At 44.3% G+C, this 17,277-nt stretch overlaps 1 protein-coding gene across 1 annotated transcript in view; it reads left to right on the top strand.

Moving 5' to 3' along the window:
• Lamb3 (laminin, beta 3) overlaps positions 1-17,277 on the top strand; it is a 139,526-nt gene that overhangs the window by 84,248 nt on the left and 38,001 nt on the right. Inside the window, exons 4-5 of the mRNA XM_013015191.1 lie at positions 3,602-3,692; positions 16,775-16,854. The gene's annotated coding sequence lies outside the window, so the exon portion shown is untranslated. The remainder of the gene's footprint in view (positions 1-3,601; positions 3,693-16,774; positions 16,855-17,277) is intronic.

Raw genomic sequence — 17,277 nt, 5'->3', positions numbered from 1 at the left:
TAAGAGTCTCATGGACTTTCCTGCCTGGGCTGGCTTTGAACTGTGATCCTCAGATCTCAGCCTCCTGAGTAGCTAGGATTACAGGTGTGAGCCACCGATGCCCGGCTTAAGTCTTTTTTTTTTTTTTTTTTTAATCTATCATTGGTTAGCAAACTTGGGTGGACAAAGCTTTAAAATTTCATGAACAGACCAATTAAATCAGAAACTTCTCTGAGGAAATCCTAGGCATCAGTAATTTTTAAAGCTCCACTGGTGATTCAATGTGAATGGAATTGACATTGATTCAATGTGCAGCCAAGGTTGGGAGTCCCTGCTCTTAATATTGGAACTCTCCAGGGCCTGTTTGTGATCTCTCCTTGAATAGTTAGTGCTTCTCAACGCTGCTTCTTTAGAATCATTCCAATAGCTAGGCTCGATCTCAGGGCCTCATGTTCTCACTTTGCTTTTTCAAATTCCTGACTAGTGCTTTAACACTTGAACTGCACCTCTAGTCCAGCTCTTTTGCTGGTTAATTGGAGATAAGATTCTCACAGTCTGCCTAGACTAGTTTTAAAACTTCATCCTCAGATCTCACCCTCCTGAACAATTAGAAGTTCAGGCATGAGCCACTATCATCTAGCTCTAGGAACTTTTTAAACAACTGCCAAGACGTGGCCATCCCAAAGAGGAACTGAGTCTGAATTCCTGGGGGTGATTTTCATGTGTTCCTAGAAATGTGAGCTACTTTCTAGATGGTTTTCTATGTTTCCTGGTTTGAGTGTCTCTCCATGCTTCCTAAATCAGTGTCTGGAGCAATGGAAATGTTTCTTATCTGTGCTGCCCAATATGGTAGCTGCTAGCTATTAAATACTTGTGACTGGTAAACTAAATTAATTAATTTTACAATTTAACTTAAGTAACCTCATATGTGCAGCTAGTAGCTACTATATTGGACAACACTATTCTATAATGTAATGGCTCTGAAATTTACATGTCCTGAGTTCTGGGCCTCCATTTAGTTGGTGTCTCTTTTTGGATATCTAATAGCTATCTTTCACTTAATACACACTAAATGAAAATCCTTATTTTTTTTTTCTTCAAAGCATGTTCATTTCCCATCTTGGGAAATAGCATCACTTTCTACTGAATTGCTAGAAACCCCAGATGGAAATAATCTTTTATTTCCTTCTTCCCCATATCATTTTTATCCTTTTTTTTGTGATTGGGGACAAGATCCTGCCAGTTCTGCTTCCAAATAGATAATAGATGATTTGATCTACTTCTCTCTTCTTCTACTGCCTTTAGGCAAGACAAAGCTGTCATTGTATATATGGCCATTTACCCTACATACAACTCTATAAGATGGATGAACTATTATCCCATTTTTCAGGGGGAGAAACTGAGGAATAAAAAGCTTAAATAATGTACCTGAGGTCAGCAGCAGATGGGATTCAAACTGGACTGTCTGATTCTGGGGTCTATGTTTTTCACCATTTAATGCTCTGTCTTTCTGGTTGGTCACAAAGCCTTATGACAATTCTATAACCTTGCAGCATGATAAAATCATCAGAAGAACAAAAAAAAAACAATTTCCCAGCTCCATCTCAAGCCTGTTATATCTCTTGGCATAGAACCTATGCCTTAGGAATTGTAAAAACATAGCAAGGATTTCTCCATAACTAGGATTGAGAATTATCCCCTCAATGTGACTTTAACCCTGCCTGTTCCTCCTAGCTTCATTCAATTATTGGTCTTGCTTGTGTTTTCATTCTTTCTTTCTACTCATAAAAGAAGCCATGTTCTGTTCTGCCATGGGACAGAACAGAATGTCTTATGCTTGCTTTTCTTCTGCCTGGAATAACCTTTTCTAGTATCATTTAAATGATGAGCCTAAGTTTAAAGGTCTAATCTCTAAAAGATAAAGTAAAAGCAATCTTAAACTTTAAAATATGTGCAGAGAGGGACCTACAGCATTTGATTTTTTTTTTTTTTTGTCTGTCATAGGGCTCGAACCCTGGGTCTGGGAACTGTCCCTCAGCTCTTCAGCTCAAGGCTAGCACTCTACCATTTGAGCCACAGCACCACTTCCGGCTTTCTGAGTGGCTCATTGACTTTCCTGCCTGGGCTGGCTTTGAACTGTGATCCTCAGATCTCAGCCTCCTGAGTAGCTAGGATTACAGGCATGAGCCACTGGTGCCCAGTCCTTGACTTTTTAAAAAATATACTAATTCTTCTCTTTTTTGAATACTAAAACAAAAACTAAACAAACCAAAAATTAAGGAATTTTGGTGCCCTTCACTTTGTTGCTACTTTAAATGTATAGTTAGCCAGCTTTGAGGACTCTGCCCCTGAACTCCATGGCTCATCTCAAGTGTCACCTCCTCAGAGAACTTCTCATCCCTTTAAAAGTGTTTCCCCACCACGTCTGCCCCTCCCCCAGCTATAGTATCATCCTGCTTAAAAAATACGTCTTAGCATTGAAATTTAGATTCAGTTTCCAATTTTCTTGCTTATTTATCTCTTCTATGAAGGCAAGGTCTTGTCTCTTTTATCTGCTACCATATTCTCTTCACCTAGCACCATGTCTGGAACAAATTAAGTGCTCAGTTTATGTTTCCAGAATGAATGTACTCAGGCTGATATGTGCCAGATAGCAAGCAAATGCATCTCCAGGCAGATTGGCCAGCCTGGATTGTTACCATGTAAGAAGCTATCTTTATATTTTGGGGAAGAAGTTCTGCACTGTGGCGAGTTCTGTTAAAGGAGAAGGACTCTGGCTTCAGCAACCAAACACTAAAAGGCAAGGAGGGACCTGGCAGCTGGAATGTCCTCTCACATTGTACATATTCTAGGGGCAGGAAAAGTTAACATTTATTTTTAGATCATAATTTCCCTGTGGTACATCCATCTTTTCTGTAAAGTATCTTCTTACCTCCACCTTCTTTTTGGAGCTACTAGAGTTTGAATTCAAAGCCATTCACTTGCTTGCTAGACAAGAGCACTTGAGCCATATTCCCAGCCCTTTCTTTATGCTTTGTTTTTCCAGGTAGCATTTCGTGCTTTTGTCTGACCTAGCCCTGGACTTCAATCCTCCTATCTCCATCTCCCACATAGCTGTGATTACAAGAGTGAGCTACCAAGTCTGGCCCTCAGTAATGTTTCTTACAAGAAACAGATAATGAGTTTTGTTTAATGGAGAATGGAAGAAAAAGCCGGTGTTCAGGCTTTGCTTAGGGGGACAATCTTGGTTGGAAAGATGGGGGCTGGCAAAAAAAAATGGTTGCAAGTAAGCTTGACGTGTTTGAGGGCAGCAACAACTGCAGTGAATTTATCTTAAGCGTTTAGCCTTAGAATTCCTGGAATTATAGTTATTGGCCTAGTAGAGAAAAAAAATTGATAGTTGGATGGCAAAAGAAGTTGAGGTAACTCTGGTTGCAAAATTAATAAAACATTTGGTAATTATGTGATTAATATCTGTGTCCCACGAGACAGTTGTCTTCCGATGAACAGTGATTGTGCCTGGCTCGCTCTTTATTGTGTCATTGTGTGCCTGGCATTGGATGGGCACACAATAAATGTTTGTTGAGTTAATGAATGGTTTTGGATGTTTTTGTGTTTCTAGGTTAAAAGTCAGAAGGGTCTGCTGAGAAGAGATGAGCTGGAAGAAAAGTCCAGGCCTTGAGGATGAGAATCAGACAGAAGCTGGAGAGGAGGTGAGGGGTGTGTGTGTGTGTGTGTGTGTGTGTGTGTGTGTGTGTGTGTGTGTGTACAGACTGACTTACCAAGAGGATTCAGATCCTGGGTCCATGTCCTTATAACTGCAGAGATAACTGGCACCATCAGGCAGAAACCTCCTAACTTCAGCAGCTTGGACACTGGCTATAGAAGAAAGAAGTTTTCCTTCAGTGCTCATGTTTGTCTCTGGAACACTGCTGATGCCTGGGCTTAGAGAAATAAATAATCCTAAACTTTGAGAAATAAATATTCCTTGCTTTCATTTGACTTTGGAAAGAGGATTTTTAGTGTACTATCTTAGGCTTAGCACTCGGTCAAGGGTTGGGATGGGCCAGAAGCTCCCAGTAGGCAGACACATTATCACCAGCAGCACAGAGATGGCACATGGCAGAACTTCTGCTTCACATGTACCTCTGATTCTTTGAGAGAGACATGGAATCCATAACACATGTTTAGTTTTACATCCTAAGACTGTCTACCTGTGCCTACATCTTCTTTAGATCCACATGTTCCTTTCATTCCTACTCAAGGTTGTAAGTGCTGAATCTTAGTATCTGTAGTGCCAGCATCCATAGCCTGACCTGGTAAGTATTTCAGTTCTGAATATGAAGTTAGCATCAATCTGAGACCTGGTCTTCCCAATCTAAAACCTCAGTGATAAAGATAGGGTAGGAAATTGGTATTCAACTCAAGGCTTCCTAGGCTTAGAATTCCGCTGGTGAGTAGACCAACTCATTATAAACGTTATCAAGCTCTATTTCTGTTTTTCTTAGTAGGAGAGGAGATTCTGAGAGGGATTCTAGTTAGAGGGTACTAGTCATGGAATCATATTCTTCAAGCCATAATTAAAATTAGGGTTTCCCCTGTCCCAAAAATCCATAGTAATGAATCAGTATCTACTGTATACAAACACTAAGTTACAAACTCATAAGGAATTTACATTCAATTTGAAGACAACCACAAAGTAATTAAAAGTTAAACACTAGACACTGGTGGCTCAGGCCTGCAATCCTACCTACTGGGGAGGAAGAGACCTGAAGGAGCATAGTTCAAATCCAGCCTGGGCAGAAAACTCTGTGGGACTTCATCTTTAGTAAACCAGCTAAAAGAAAGTCACACTGAAGGCATGGCTTGAGTGGTAACGTACCAACTGAGAGTGCCAGGATCCTGAATTTGAGCCTTGTTACCAGACCAAAAAGTTAAAGAAACTTAACTATGGAAATTTGAGATATTTACAAAATGGATTTACTTGAAAAAAAAAAAGACTGATGATTGAATTGGTTAGGTAAGATCTGCTTCCAGAGTTTGGGAAGAATTTAACCGAAAAGAAGAATTTAAAAAGAATTCAATAGAGAAGCTATTACTAACTTAGGAATCACACCAAATGTTGGCTTAAGATTTTACAGAGAGGGTAGAATAGACAGGCGGAGGTGATGAGTCAGGCCAGAGTCGCAGATAGATCAGTGTACGTGTGGGAAGGGGGCTATGTGAGTGGACCTGACAGGTCACTTTTGCCCCTGGACTCTGAGTACCTGAGACGTGGTTGACTTTAAGTTGGAGATGACAGAGAGGGTAGGACTAAGTCCACACCAAATGCAACTCATAGCAAACAGACCATGGGCCAAAACTAACAAAACGTAGCAGGCACAAATGCAAAGGTGTGTGTGTGTGTGTGTGCGCGCGCTCACGTATTTAAAGAATGGCACAAATTCAAGATAGGGAACCTATTTTAACAGTATATGACTTGAAATAAACATAGTAGTTAAAATGTCAGGATGGTCAGAGTTGGCCCAGAAGAGCCTACCAGAGTACAACTGCAGTAGTATAGTTGGCTCCAAAACAAAGCCATGCTGGCATGCTGTTTTCTCCCATCATCCAGTGACAGGAAGGTTGCTTTGCCCAGGTAAGCCACCATTCATCGAGGACCTTCTCAGTTTTGTTTTTTTTTTCCCCTTTGGGAGAGTTTTATTCCCATGCACTGTTTTCACCAGGTTTTTTAAAAGGCCTCAAGGCCAGTATTTTTGTGTTTATGTGCCCGTTCTAAGCTTGAACTCAGAACTGAGCACTGTCCCTTAGCTTTTTTTGCTCAGGGACAGTAATCTACCACTCTAGCCACAGCTCCAGTTCCAGCTTTTTGCTGGATAATTGTCTGGGCGGGCTTCAAACTGGAATCCTAAGATCTCATCTTCCTGAGATGATAGAATTACAAGCAAGAGTGACTGGCCTCTGGCTTAACTGTAAAAAATTGTAATAAATAAAAACTTAAATGATTAAAAACACGTAAAACACTAACAAATACCCCAAAAGAAGGAATGACAGAGCAATATTGATCACTGAATTCAGACAAGGATTCAAAAATTGTTACAGGGTATTCAAAAAAAATAACAATTTTAAACAACTCTTGAATTTCTCTTCCATTATTACTTTTGTTGTTCACAAGGTGTTTTGTTACAATATTCTATATTCTAGTCATTTTTGCCACTAGAGTTCAAATGTGTTCACAGAAGTGTCATTAGCTAAGTTAAAACTATTAAATTCATGTTAATAGGAAAAATAAATATAAAAGTAACAAAAACTACATAAAATACAGTAATAATTGAAATCTTTAGTTGATAATATTCTACAAAGCACAATAATTCCATTTTATTGGCAAAGTAGATGAAGAAGACTATTGAAAGCTTTTGAAAAGCAATGAGCAAAAATTGTAAGATGCTTGTTCATTTTCGATCATGAAATGTTTGGTGGCTGAACAGAGCTGTGGAAAGACTAGATGTAGGGTCCAGAGACCTGACCCCAGTGTCCTGGGCTTCCATTAATTAATTGCCCATGTGACTTTTAGTAAATCACTTCATCTTTTTTATATCTGGTTTCGGACAATTTCCAGTATTGTCCACTTACTTTTGTTCAAGTAACAGAGAAGCATAGGCTAGACAATTTGTGTAAACTTTTCTGTTGGAGTCAAATGATCCATAAACAGGTGTTCCATCTGCTGAATTATAATGTCCTTGAACTATAAATTCCTATGAAGCCTTAAGTATAAGACTCTAAAGAAGGTACTAGAGTGATTTGTGAATTAACTTCCAGTCTCATGTCTGCAATGTCAAGGTTTTGGCTCATATATTTTGGCACATATATAGTTTTTTTTGGCAGCCATTTTAATCTAATACAACTTGATATATAAAAGTCTAAGCTGACAAAACATTTTAAGCAGTGAGTTATATAGCGAAATATTGTAAAAGTCATGTATTTGTCAAGGATTTCCCGCTGGGTTTCTTTAAATAATTGTTTCTTGTATAGCATTATGTTAGCTCAATCTTGTCATGGATTCTTTTTTTTTCTTCTATTTGTATGAGGGTGCTGGGGCTTGAATTCAGGGCTTTTCATTCAAGGCTGGTGCTGTACCACTTGAGCCACAGCTCCACTGTCTGCTCATTATTTTTGGAGGTCTGTTACATGTCAGAGGGAATGCTCATGGCCCCAGCAGCAAGAATGTGAACCCATTCTGGTAGAACAGCAAGAGCCTGTATTCAGGCGCAAGGCCCTCAGAGCCTACCCTGAGTGATAGTGTGTCTATGCAGGGTTTACTGAGCCACTAGAAGTGACTTTTTCAAGAGCTATCTAAGAGGGAATATGGTGGAAAGCTAGAGTGACCAACAGTTCCGGTTTTCCTGCGACTAAAGGGTTTCCTAGAACATGGAACTTTGGGAGTTAAAGTCCTGGTCAAATAAAAAATGTCAGAATCTTCTCTGAAAATTTACCCTCAATAGTTTCTCTTTTAGGAACTGAGGTGGCATATAGGACTGTTTTCTTTCTGGCTGTGATTCACAAAGGTCTCGTTGTCTGTTTTTAGGACTTTTCAGAAGCAAGAAGTGATCTAGGTTTGGAATACTCACCATAACCACTTTTCTTATTTGTGTCCTTTGATTGGTAGTGATAGAGGTACTGGGGTTTGAACTCATGTGTTTACACTTGCTAAGCACATACTCTACCACTTGAGCTACACCCCCAGCACAATTTACCATTTTCCTTAAGGCAGTTCATTCTACAAATTCTTCATTATTACATATTCTTTCAGGAAAATAAATTGCTACATTTTTGGAAGGCCAGATGTTGTAGTGGAAATAGACTTTGGAAGCTTCTAGATCTGCCATTAAATTTCGATTTCATCATATACTGACTGTGATGGATGATGTTAGATGTTCTTCTCAACACAAAGGAAGATTACTCAGGGGCACTGGGAACGGTGGTGGCCAATGGGCTGTGTGCCTTTGTCATTTCTGGGCTGAAACATGGAATTAGTGGGGAAAGTTCCTCCTGTCTTCTCTAATTTTGCTGCTGTGACTTTTTAAGGTTCTGTATTCTGATTGGGGTAGCTATCAGATAACAGAATTCCTGGAGTGGAACAGAAGAACCCTCCCTCACCATTATCTTGCATGTTAGTTTGTGTGAGCAGCACCTAAGCCGTTGTTGTGTTAAGCTGCTGAAATTTTATGGTTTATTTATTGCCACAACACGTTACTGCCTAGAGCATTAGCTTTGCTACTACGAGCAATGCTGCCGGACTTAACAAAAAAAAAGATAGGCAGTCCAGTAAAATTGGAATTTCAAATAATCAATTAATAATAAGTTAGCACAAAGTATGTCCTATGTAATAGTTGGGGCCTGCAATATTCTACCACAGTGTGCATTGTTTATCTGAGATTGAGTTTTAATTGGGATTCCCATGATTTGTGCGGCAGTCGGAATTACAGGGAGCTTCTGGTCTTACATTGGGAATAGTGTTCATATGTGAGCTAGAAATGTATAACATCACAGCCACAAACGTATATACACATATGTAAATGAACAAAGTGAGTTACTAGGGGTACAGTTTTCTGAGTGAGCAAAAGGTACAAAACAAGGATCAGGTGGCATTATCCTGAGACAATTGCATGGGAGAGTCAACTTTGGATGAGAGTAGTGATTTTAGCTGTCTTTCTCTCCCAATATAAATTAAAGAAAATTGACTCTCTGTGGTCAGCTCTACACTATATAAGCAGGTACAAAGCAGGAAGCTAAGGCCCTGGTAGTTACTGGTCACGTCTACAGTTCTCCCTCCTTTCCTGTCTTCTTGCTTCTGCAAGGGTCACTGACCAGGGTCACTGGTGCGTGTATTTATGAAGAACTGCTCTTGTGTTGTTACGCCTCTACCAATCCCTGGGAACAGTACTTCATAAGAATGAAAATTCACATCTTAGAAGATCTGCAACTCAGAGCAAAGCTCCGGCAGTCTGGAGGTTCAGTACAAAGAGGCTCAGAGTAAGGCTGGGGAGGAACATCAAAGCTGACTTATCCCAGACACAGGTTCCTCACCCTGGAGCTGATGCTTCACTCTTACTGATCGTTCTACCAAAATAAGTTCACTGCAGAAACTGAGAGGACACAGAGGTGCATAAAGAGATTGTTAATTTTTGGATGGTTTCTTCTATTTATTCTGTGAGTACTTTAGAGTTGATTTGTTGTTTGTTTTTGGTTTCCTGTCAGTCATGGTGCTTGAACTCAGGGTCTGGGCACCATCCCTGAACTCTCTTTGCTCAAGGCTAGTGCTCTACCACTTTGAGCCACAGTTCCACTTCCAGTTTTGGAGTGGTTAATAGGAAATAAGCATCTCACAGACTTTCCTGCCAAGGCTGGCTTTGAATTGCAATCCTCAGGTCTCAGCCTCCTAAGTAGGTAGGATTACCAACGTGACCCACCAATGCCGGGCTTAAGTTGATTTTTATATTGATTTATCTCCCTTTCTTATATACACAGTCAACAGCATCTCATAAACACTTCCAGAAGTTTTTTTTTGATAATTTTTTTCATGTACTGGTCCTGGAGTTTGAATTCAGGGTCTGGCCACTGTTCCTAGCATGCTACCACTTGAGCCACACAGCTCTGCTGTTTTTTGGTGGTTAATTGGAGATAAGTGTCTTAGGGACTTTCCTGACCCAGCAGGCTTTGAACTATGATCTTCAGTTCTCAGCTTCTTGAGTAGTTAGGATTATAGGTGTGAGCCACTGGTGCCAGGCTATAAGAATCTTTTAATCAGTATTTTAGATGAGAAGGAGATCTATTTTGAATTGTTTTTCAAGGGGAAAGAATTACACTAGGTAGAGACTAATCATCCTGTCCATGGGAGAGTGACTGTAAAGGCCTCAAAGAAAGAAAAGGAAAAGGCCTTTCTCTGCTGCCCAAAGTGCTGGGCAGGTGTGAGTTCAGCTGAAATTTGCACACAGACTAGTTTTGATTCCAATTCTATAAGGTATTATAGTCTGGTTCTTCTCTCTCTCTCTCTCTCTCTCTCTCTCTCTGTGTCTCTCTCTCTCTTCTTTTCCTTCCTTCCTTCCTTCCTTCCTCCTTCCCTCCTTCTCTGTAGCAGTAGAGCTTAAACTCAGGTACTGAGTCTGTAGAGAGATGCTCTGCCATTTGAGCCGAGCCCTCGGCCCTTTTTGCTTTAATTATTTTTCAGCTAGTCTCACATTTTTTGCCCAGGCTGATATCAAACCAAAATCCTCCTAAGTAGCTAAGATTATAGGGAGAAGTCACCTCCCTTGGTAGCTGTTCTTACTGTCTCTTGAAAGCCATAAAACAAAATGCCTGTCGCTTTTACATGTGTTCCTTTGCCCTTTGGTCCTCTGTGTTTGTAAATATTCCTCCCCTGCCCCTCCCCTCTGTCCTTTCCTGACCAGGCAGGCCAGAAGCATAGCCTTACTCCCAGAGTGTCTCTCCTCCCTCCTGGCCCAGTCATGGCTTCTGTGAAGTTTCAGCCCCTAAGGGATAGGGTAGACTACACAAAGCACAGCTCCTCAATTTGGAGCCTGGGGCTCCCCTTGGGGAGCCGCCCAAGCCAGCTCACTGCCTGGCAAAGGAGTCATGAAACATCTGCAAAGCATTGCTATTTACTTCTTGCTCACCACTGCAGACTGCTGATCCCAGCTCCCAACACCTATGTGTGTGTGTGTGTGTGTGTGTGTGTGTGTGTGTGAGAGAGAGAGAGAGAGAGAGAGAGGCTCATGTGGAGAGACAACCTCTGTAGAGAAACCACTTAGACAGGCACTTTGCCAAGAGAATTATGTATGCATTGCTGTCCTCAATCTCCACAGACTCCATGAGGTAGATTTGTCATGGTTCTCCCTGCAGAAATGGGGCTTCCAGAGGTGACCAGGAGGTGTCCAAAGTCATCCCAACAGTGAGAGCATCATTGGGACTTCAGTCCTGTTTCTTACCCTAAATTCTAGGCTTTAACTAAGAGGAGAGCATGCAGAAGCTGGAGGGACTTCAATGTTTCCCACTCATGCATGTCCCTACCTGTGTGCAAAATATACTCTCTGGGTAAAGCCTTGCCTGGCCTTAGCATTTGAGGTAGAATCCATCTTCTTTATTCTCAGATGATGAAAGTGAGCCCAGAGGGGACTTGCTTAAGATGTGTGTGTGTGTGTGTGTGTGTGTGTGTATGTGTGTATGTATGTGTGAATTGATATCAGGGCCTCATTCCCCCCCAGCCCCAAACTTTCTCAGGTTTATACTTCTGTTGAAGTATCACAGAGCTGGTTACATCCACATATCCACACACCCCTGCATAGCTACAGCTGCTGCACAGAATGCTGATTAAAAGATTTTTAGATGCTGCTGATTCCTGACAGGTAGGCAGACATGCCTTGTTACTTTCTCAAACCACAAAGTGCTTATTTTTCCAGGCTGGGCCCCCCTTCCTCCCTCCAAAAATGCCAGTTTGAGTTTTAGGAGATTTAGTTTGTCTCCCTAGTGGACTCCTCTCATGCATCACACTTAGAGTCTTGAAGTCCCATGGGGCATCCCTCTGGTATCACGGGGAGTGGATCTTACTCTCAGCAATGCCTCTGTTCCCTCTCTGTATGGCCAGAGTGGTGGCATGTTGTTCCCTTAAAGGTTTCTCTTGGTGGCCACACAGCCTGCTCCACATGGCAAATCCATGGACAAAGTTCACAGTCTGGACTTAGTTCCCAAGAGACTAATTCCCAGAGGTAGGGGCTGAATAGAGTAGAGGTAGAAGGGGTAGAGGAGGAGGAGGGAGCCTGTCTTCTGGAGGAGGATTAGGAATCTGGGAGGAAGGGAAGTGGCAGAGGTCTCCATCTATGTCTCCCTTTTCTCTGGGAACCGGTCAGCCTCTGCCAGCATACAGTTTCTCCTAGCTGTGGGCTGCACTGGGCCATGCCTCTTCTGAGAGGCAAAGCAGGAAGAGTAGATGCTCCAAGGTGAGCCTGACCCAGAGCTCAGAGTCCAGACCCCATTCTTGGTTGAGGCAGAATGCGTCATCCTCTCTTTTTTTTGGGGGGGGTCTGGTCATGGGGCCTGAACTCTGGGCCTGGGTGCTGTCCCTCAGCTCTTCAGCTCAAGGCTAGCACTCCACCACTTGAGCCACAGCGCTACTTCCGGCTTTTTTCTTCTTGCTTATGTGGTGCTGAGGAATCGAACCCAGGGCCTCAGGCATGCAAGGCAAGCGCTCTACCACTGAGCCACCTTCCCAGCCCCATCCTCTCTTTTTCTTTGTCTGAGACTTGGCCTTGAACTTGCTGATGTTTACTTTCGCTCATTGGCTGGTGCTGTACCATTTTAGCCACACCTCTAACCCTCACCTTCTTATCATTGCATTGACCTTGTCAGCTTACCCCTGATGCTTGCCTAGCCCCTTTTTCTGTCATCCCTCCCCTCCCTGCATGCTCACTCAGAGAAGCTCCTGGATTATGTGAGGGGGTTGGGAGGGGGGACCTGTGTGGGCATGTGCTTAAGCCTCAGAAGGGAGGTACCTTGTCCATTGGTGGCCACACAAGAGGACTTGTCAATATGGAAAACCCAGGAGGAGACACCTCACAGTGTCTATTCTGGATGTTTCCATAGCTGCATTGTCACCTCTGGAACCCTGGCTGAGTACTCCAAGGATTAGAACAAGGGCACAAAGAAATGTTTTAAGCTACTGGGTCTTGACCAGGCTTGGGAGACATAAAGTCTAGAGTACAGTGGACTCTGTTCAAGGTTTCGTGAGGGTGGGTATTTAGGAGAGAGAGGTGGCATTATGTATGGCTAAGGACATGAGTACTGGAACTAATTGATCCAGCTAAAGTCAAAGTTTACTAGATGGGACCAAGTTATTGAAAATGGGCTTCATTTTCTTCATCTGTGAAATCAGGACGGCCAAGTGTTGGCGTTACATGAGTTAATACACGGAAAGGGCTGAGAATGGTACCTGGGCACAGCAGTAAATGTTATCTGCAGTTATTTTAGGCCAGCTGCCCAAGTTCCCCAAGACCTCAGGCCCAGCCTAGTGTGCGTGGCTTTCTGCTAGGCAGCCGTTCAGGTTGGGCAGGTTAAATGGAAAGAAAAGTGTGTGTCCTCCATGATTGGCAGCCCCAGGTTCTTCCCTGCTTGCTGCGGGCTCCTGCCTGTGGATGGCTCCTGTCAGTGCCTGTGGAAGGTCTGCCTTTTCTCGCTGGATCCTGGTGAGGGACACAGCAAAGGTGACCAGTTGTCTGGATGGTTGCAGTAAAGGGCCACGCCAGTGTTAAATCACAGGGAACATATCCTGGGGTTATTGCTGGAACCCACCCTTGGTCCCACAGACAAAGACTCAGTCATGACTCATTCTGTTCAGTGGTACTTGTACCTGAGTCACTGGGTGCCCCTTCCTTCCATGCCTCAGTGTCGTAGCCTGGATCAGACCCTGTCTTCATCTTTTAATCTCTTCTCTCCCTTTCTTCTTCCTCTCTCCCTTGCTCTCCATCACCTGATTACTCATTGATCAGATCTTGGCTGATCTCTCTTGGTGACTTGCTTAGTTTGAGCCTGGCAGATGGATAATGGAGACGGTTTCTAATGCCACCCCCACACTTAGCAGGAACAGTGTCTGGAGTGACTGATAAACAGGCACAAAGAACATACACCTATATTAATATGGTGATATTTCAGTGATCTGGAGAAGAAACCTCAAAAGAAAGACTCTATTGAAGTGGACTGATATAGAAGTTATCCAGTTAGCAGTCCATCTTGACAACCAAAAGCCCAGCTTGGGCTGTCCTCTTTGAGGAAGGTAGCTGGGCAAAAAGGTATAGGAGGCTCCTAAGTGATATAATGTACACTCCAGAGTGAATTCCTTCATTCCACAAATAGTGCACACCTACTATGTGTTAGGCACTTGGAAAACAAGAATGAATAAAATAGATGATAATCCCTGGCTCTTTGGACCTTACATCCTAGTCAGAGAAGATGGAAAATAAAAATGATAAATAGGTAAATCATGTAGGTTAATTTTTTGTTGCCAAAAACATTAAACATTAGTGTAGGGCAGATGGGGTAGTCGGGTGTGCTAGGGGTGCATCCAACACGAGGTAGGAAAGCTGGTTATAATGTCAAACAGAATGGTCAAGGTAGGCTTCATAGAGAAATTAGGATCCAGAAAGAAGAGAGAGTGCGTAAGAGAGAGCTTTGCAGATGTCCAGAGCATGAGCGTTCTAAGCTAAAGAATCAGCTAGAACAAGGCCCTGAGGTAGAAGCAGGCCTCTGGTTTTGGTGGCACAGCAAGGAGGGGAAGCAGTAGAGGAAGAGAAGCATGCAGGGTGCTTCTGGCCCTGTTAGGCCTCCCAGACTCTGTCTACCACCCTGTGGCTTTAGCTCTGAGCAAGTTGGGGAGCTCACACAGGGTTTCTGAGCAGAGGGGAGAAGACTGTTGTGTTTGGCTTTGACTAGAGACCAGTGGGGAGGCGGTGGCAGAAATTCAGGGCAGAGCAGCTCAGCCAGGAGGTTAGAAGTGAATTCTGGTTACTTGTAGAAGGAAGGAGAACTAATACAATTTGCTGGTCTGTTGGTGTGGCTGCAATAAAAACAAGAGTGGAGAATGACTCCTGACTTCATTCCTAGGTAAGAAGCCAAGGCTCAGGGGAGATGAGAACTTGGAAGCATGGGGGGTGGCGGGGGGGGGGGAGAGGTTACCTGGGGAAAAGGAAAAGGGTATCCAGAGGGTGCTTGGGCCATGTCCCCAGCTCCCTCCTTGTTAGCTCTAGTCAGACACTAACTGATCTTTGGCCTCTATCTTTGAACACACTGGGCTTGCGTCAGCACCCTGCTCCCTACTTCTGAAGGGTCTGATTTTGAACTTGGGAAGGGGTGCTGCTTCTGAAGAGTGGGGCTATTCTTGGAGGTCGGAATAAACAGCTTCCAGAAGTTTGCTTGGGAGTGTGTAGGAGGCCCAAGAAGAGTAACTGAGGGCTCCCTTCCTATGAAGCCAAACCATGCTGGAACCTGCCCCAGCTTGTGCAGTCTCACACAGCAAATGCATATTTACCTGAGCTCCTGGCCTCAGAAAGTGGAATGGGGGGGGGTTGGAGGGGGTTAAAGGGCCTCACCCACTTCAGGTGAGACCTGCCCTCCCCCTCCCCCACTTAGGAATGGAGATTGCAACACCTGCCCTCTTTGGCTGAGCTAATTATTAGTGAGCTCTTTGTCACATCCTCTGGTGATGGGCAGAGGATGAAAATTTCCTAAAGTCTTAAATTCAGGGAATTGGGGGGGTAGGGATGGAGAGAAAGAGACCCAGGTAGAAGGGTTTAAAATGCATAGGAGTCAGAGGTGACTCTTCTCTGGGCAGTGTGCTTGCTGGGCTGGGGCAGGGGCTCTTCTGTTTCTGTTCTCCACAGGCCACAGGGTCTGATCAAGGGACGCTGCTTCTTCTCCCCACCCCTACCCCTTTTGCTGAGTTAAGGAAGATTTCACTGGAATGCTGACAGACAACAAGAGACTAACATTTATTGGAATCTCAATTATACATCTAGACAACTGATCGTCCATTTGCTAATTACAGTTTCCCCCCCATTAAACCTGAACTTGTGCTAGATTAGAACCTGAAAATTAGACATGCTCAGTTTGATCCACAGAATAATGTCTCTCCCTCACCCCCCACCCAGGGTTCTCTAACCAATTCCTCTGTGTATCCCTTTCATGGTAGAGAACTTGCTGCTTAGAAGCCACTTACACACGGGAGTGGAGAAATTAAAGGGATGCCTTTCAATGGTGTCTTTGAGGCAACAATGTTCCAAAAGCATGCGGCGGGTGTAGGCTCTCCAAGGCCAGCCAAATCAGAGACCAGGTCTCCCTTTCAAAGCCCTCTGACACAAACTGGAGGGAAGGGGGTGCTAGAACAGCCTTTCCATCCGGGGCTGTTTCTACCATATATTTTACAGTGGCTCTGGAGCTCTAAGCAGGAGCCCGCCCCACACAAAGCTTGCTGGCAGTGGGGGCCAGGGGAACTCTGCCTTGACTTTATTAGTCCAGCTCTGTTCAGCCTTTCCTTCTGCCACCTAGATGGTCAGGTCTATTTTCTGGCCCCCCAGGCGGGCATTCCTGCCTGGGAGGGAGGGGCTCCAAAGCCACCCCTCCCTGTGGTGGGGCAGTGTGACTCACAAGTAGTTACCTGTTCCTGGGCTTCCTGCCAGGGCTGCGGAGGGAGCCCAAGGCCAGGCACGGAGCCTTTCTGTGTTCATGTCTCTTAAACTTCCCCTTGGGTGAGTTGAGCTTCTTGATCCTTTTAAGGCACCACTGAATTCCCCCAGGAAGCCGGGATTTTCCACTTTTCCCCCCTGGGAGGGGTCTGGTGCTTTCCAGGGTCCCGGCACAATGACAGGTCTGGGGCTCTAACAGTGCCTACAGGGCGTATCCTTTGTGTCTTCTGCTTGGTGTATCAATAGTGATCTGGACACAAAAGCAAGCTGAACCCCTGTATTAGTCTTGGGAAATGCCAAGCACAGTGCTTGCAGCTAAGGTGAGGGCCCTTCCTCACCCCAAGAATCCTGGTCTAAGGATCAGTGATGGCTGTCCCGTCCCACAAGCAGGTGGGCACTGTGGTGCTTGCTTCCAGGTCTCTAGGACAGACCCACTTGCCCAGTCCCGTCCTAAGGGTGAGGAGTAGTGACGTCAGATGGGCGTGGCAGCTGCCAGATTCCTGAGGCTGCCCTGCTGTGGGGCTACGCCCAGCCAGGGAGTCTCCACAGGCTCTTGTTTAAAACCCCAGGGCCAAGAGAGGAGACCCCCCTACATTCCAAGGGAGCTCTCAGAAAGGCAGTCTGGAGAAAGGAGGGCAGCACTGGACAGGTAAGTTACCTGTGAGGCGGGGTGCGGGTGGGGAGAAGACAGTCTCTCTGGGTGCCTGATTGTAAACCCTGATTGATTCCTCTAAATGCTTGGGTAAAATGTCTGCTGCTTTTCACACAAGCAACTCAGTAAATTCAGAAGAAAGCAGACTCAGGTCTGAGGTGAGCACAAGAGAGAAATGGGTAGTGGACCAGCTCAGAGTGCCCTGGGCTGGGAGCGCAGAGCGCATTGGCAAAATCAGGGATGCCATCATCAGTCCTGCAACCTCAAGCCCCCTGTGCCTAACCTTGGCTCCTTTCTCTCCGGGGAGGGGATTGGAAGGGATGATTTTTGATGCATTAGGATTTAAAAATAGAAAGGTGCCAGGAATGCCCCCCCACCTCACCCCAGATCCTCCTGTGCCCCTGCCTACCTGACCTCTCA

This window comes from Dipodomys ordii, unplaced genomic scaffold, assembly GCF_000151885.1.
Source record: "Dipodomys ordii isolate 6190 unplaced genomic scaffold, Dord_2.0 Scaffold26, whole genome shotgun sequence".
NCBI classification, from domain to species: domain Eukaryota; kingdom Metazoa; phylum Chordata; class Mammalia; order Rodentia; family Heteromyidae; genus Dipodomys; species Dipodomys ordii.
The sequence above is the reverse complement of the archived record's forward strand: the minus strand, read 5'-3'. Positions and strand labels throughout refer to the sequence as shown.